The 4319-nt window shown below is 35.5% G+C and overlaps 1 pseudogene; it reads right to left on the bottom strand.

Annotated features, from left to right (window-relative positions):
- Positions 1–1033: 1033 nt before the first annotated feature.
- LOC112809785 (zinc finger CCHC domain-containing protein 9 pseudogene) lies at positions 1034–1970 on the bottom strand (annotated as a pseudogene).
- Positions 1971–4319: the final 2349 nt, after the last annotated feature.

The raw sequence follows: 4319 nt of genomic DNA on the forward strand, positions 1-4319 counted from the left end.
GAAGATATTGAATTTTTTATCATTAAACTTGCTAAAACATTTTATTGCTAGAAGATTTTTGTTGTTATTAACAGATAACAAAGTTTTAAAATTTTCTCCACAGCTTGTGTTTAAGTATCCTTAGGTATTTTATAGTTTGATATTATAAATGCTGAGGATTTTTTCTTAATTCTATTGTCCTTGATGTTAGAAATTGATGTTAGTATGTAGAAATGTAATTGCTTTTTAATTTTTTAGGATTTATCTTATTTGCAACAAACTTGTAAAACTCTCTGTTTAATCGCAATAATCTGTTTGCAAATTATTTGAGTTTTCTTGTGGAAATAAGTTAAATCAGTTTGGAATGAAAATCTGTGGCTGATTTGACCAGCTCTTCCAGGACAAAACTGGAAATGAGGACAATGAGTAGACCATCCTGTCTTGTTCTTGTTTTATATATAATGCTTGCTTTTGATTTGGGTAGGTACTCTTCATCTGTAAAGGAAATTTCTTTTTGTATCATGCACTGTTATGAAATTTTATTGATTTTTTTCCTAATATTGATATGGTAGTATTGCGTTTGTGTATATTTGTAAGTATTCTATTATATATGTATAAATCTATGGGTGCACTATTCAATATGTAAACTTTTAACCTATGAATAAGATGAATTACATTAGTAGATTTTCTTTTTTTTAAATAGCAAACGAATTTTTATTAAATATTTTAAAAATACAGTAGATTTTGTGGCAACTTATAAATTCCTAATAATAAATTGTTATTTTGAACCAAGAAAACAATATAACCAAAAATTCAATTCCAAATGCAAAGCGGTTATACTTTGTTTAGGGGTGGTGCACATTAATGAATGGTTTTTAAAAGAAAGATGATTGTTACAATCAAGCATATAACCACTTAGTTATACCTAAGTTCTGTCTGTTAAAAATGTTCTTTTAGAGAATCCAATTTTAACATCTTCTACTTTTCTTCAGTGATTTTCTCCAGTGATAGAAGCACTCTTTAATGGACAGCACTCAGGAAACAATGTGACCATTCCCGGATCATACTGGTATCTACAAAACAGGTCTCCAAGGGAGCCCAGCTCCAATTTGTGAAGTACGCCTGGTTCAGAACACTTAACAATGAGGTGGTAACTAACGATAGTACTAATCATTATCAAAAATCAACAACTTTAGGTATCTTTGTCTTGGGTTCCTGTGGCTTAGGCACATCCAAAATTTCTTCATAGTCTGCACTCATTCCCTTTGCCCAGCGACCAACTGTGACCATTCGATCTGAATTCTTACTCTCAGGGCAATCTTTCTTAAACTGTTTTGTGGAGCCACAGAGTCTGCAGCAACCACCATCAGCATAGAGTCCTTTGGGATTATCAGGACAACATCTGGACAGATGCCCCATTTCCCCACAAACAAAACATTTTACAAAAGGAAATTCACCACAAACTGGGTCTACTTTGGCTTTGCACTTGGTTATTTCATGGTCTGTGGAGCCACCCCAATGACATACTCCAGTGCCCATAGCTTGATTCTCAAGGGCAGCTGGGCAAACTGCAATCCCATGGCCAGGTTTTCTACAATGGAAACATACCATTGCATTTTTCTATGCTGCTGGTCTTTTTAGTCTTCTCCCTTCCCATTGACTACCTTTCTTTAAAGCAACTGCAATTTCCTCCCTTAAGTCCTGACTGTCTGTTGCTATCACCTCTCCATTATGAACCATCCCTGAGTTTTGTCTTAGGTATTCCATGAATCCATTTATATCTTCATTTAAGTACTCCTTTTTCTTTTTGTGCTTTTTGTGTTTTGCTTGAGGAGCATCATTGTTAACAGAGAGCCTTTGGCTTCAAGTTGTTTACTCTTTGGTAGATTTTGGCCTTCTCCCTCAAAGGACCCCTTCTTCATGTCCTCCCATGATGTTGCAGCCAAAGGTCTTTTGTTATGTACGGTAGTAACTCGTGCCCACCTGGTCATGATTTCATCAGCGGTCCCTTACAAAGCAGCCCGTCGCTGTGCCTTCCCGCCAGGTCCCTGGGAACGAACCGGAGGACTTTACCGCATCTGGGTGTCCCAAGGTCCTATGTCGCTTAGCCGTGCGTAACTGCTTACCGCGCACGAATCACATTGATATAGCAACAATTGATCAGAAAAAATATCTTTCTTATACATTGCTGGCTTTAGTTTACCACATTTTAATAGTTTTTATCCATATTTGAGGGAGAAATAGGCCTGTAACTGACCTGTTTTATCCAGACCACTTTTAATATAAACTGTTTCTCTTCTCTATTTGTTATTATTACCAGAGATTTACTTATTTTTAGTCTTTTAAAACAATCAATTTTTAATTTCCTTATTGCTTTTTCCATTTCTTTAAGTAAGTTCTTTATTAATCTTATTTCACAATCAATTTATTCTTTTGTAATCTTCTAACTTTTACGTTTGAGGCTTAACTCGCTGATATTTACTATTTTCTATTTTTCAAAAAGCTTTTAAGAATATAAATCTCCATCTAACTCTTTAACTGAGTATAATTTTGAAGTGCTTTAATTATGTAGTTCTAGATTTTCTTTTAGATTTTTATTATGATTTATGTTTATCTTGAAAGTTCTTTGAAATGTGTATTTCTCTTTTTAATTCACAAAGATTTGTTTTTATTGATTTCCATCCTAATTTCCTTGTGATTAATGAATATGGTTTATTTTACAACAATTTTTGAAATATGTTAAAATTTATTTTGTGAGAAAAAGATGGGTCAAATTTTATAAATGCCTCAGAATTGCTTAAGAATCTATAGAAAGTATTAGATGTAGGAATAATGTCAATTATATTAAGCTTCTAAATTGTGTTATTTACATATTCTATATGTTTTACATTTATCATTTATAGAAAACTTTGACAATCATGCTGACTCAACGACCACACTAATAGTTTATGTTTAAAATATGACCAAAATATTTTTCTCCCAAAATGCTGTTAATTTAATTCAGACATGATATTAAATTCACTGTGAAGTGAAATGTAGTGCCTTGAGAAAGTGTTTTCAAGAGAAGGCATCAGTTGAAAAAATGTTTGCAAAACACAGCTATCCATAACCATTCCAGGCATATTTCACTCTCTGTGCCCTTAATGTAAATTTCCCAATTACTCGTGATTTTATTTTGCCTATCCCGGTCTCCTTTTCCCCCTTTTTTGAGAGACCTATTTACTAGTCTCTAAGCTAATGCCTCTCTGTGATGAAATCTAAAGAACTTAATTTTGATTTCCTCAATTTTGTCAGATCTTTGTTAAGTTCATCTTTCTGTGCCTAATTTTGTTATAAAATGGGATTAGTAATAGTTTCCTGCTGTATACTACACGGGATTCTTTTGAAGGATAAATGGGCTAATACATGCAAAGCACTTGGAAGAATGCATGGAACATAATAATGGTTAATGATTCTTAGTCACTATAAGCCATTAGTTTTTACTGTCATCATCCCTGAATACTTTCTGTTTTCATTGCTTCCTGTAGGCATCATGATTTTTCAATAAGATATAAAGCACTGGACAGCAGCAATTGTGATGCATTTTATTTTGAAATTAGCTAGGATCGGTAGGACATTGCAAGTTCTGTCCCATCTAGTTTAAGGACTAAAAATATTCCAGACCTTTAATAATCTGCCTTTGACCTAACTGTGGACGTGTCCAAGTACCAAGATGCAGACCTCTCTCGTACTGACACCAAGTATGCAGTCATGTCTGAATGGGTCTGATTCATCTTTCTTTCTCTACCGGAGTTTCACAGCTCTTTTGGAAAGGACTAGCACCCTTGACTAGTTCTTGCCAGGAACTCTGTCTTGTTCTCCAGTGTATGCAGTATGTTCTAAAGGATGCATAAGTATAGTTTCATGATTTTATTTGTATGTTTTTTGCTTTGTTTTGTTTTTTAGTGACCCTGTGGTTCTCTTCTGTCAGGACAGAGTAATTTAGAATCACATGGTGCTCCTGGGCTTCTGTTCCCCATTCCTGGATCTGGCTATCCCAGCACAGAAGCTGACACATAGGAGGGCACTATGGAAGGAAGACATTTCCAACGGGCCAGAGTTAGAAAGAAGCCAGAGCTGATGCTCTGGGGTGAAAAGACACTGAAGCAAGAGAAACTTCCCAAGGAGCCCCGGCATGAAGACACTGCGAATGCACCACCTGGATTCCTCTCCATAGGGCCCTAATTCTTGTCCACCTGCAGACCTCACTCACGGCACAGATGCAGCAGTGGATCTGGGCAGAAAACTATCCCAATGATCAGCCGTCTCTCTGCCTCCTTCTGGGCATTTCTTTGGCAAGG

The sequence above is a fragment of the Callorhinus ursinus genome, unplaced genomic scaffold (assembly GCF_003265705.2).
Source record: "Callorhinus ursinus isolate GAN/ISIS: 27379988/994484 unplaced genomic scaffold, GSC_fseal_2.0 scaffold60, whole genome shotgun sequence".
Taxonomy (NCBI): Eukaryota; Metazoa; Chordata; class Mammalia; order Carnivora; family Otariidae; genus Callorhinus; species Callorhinus ursinus.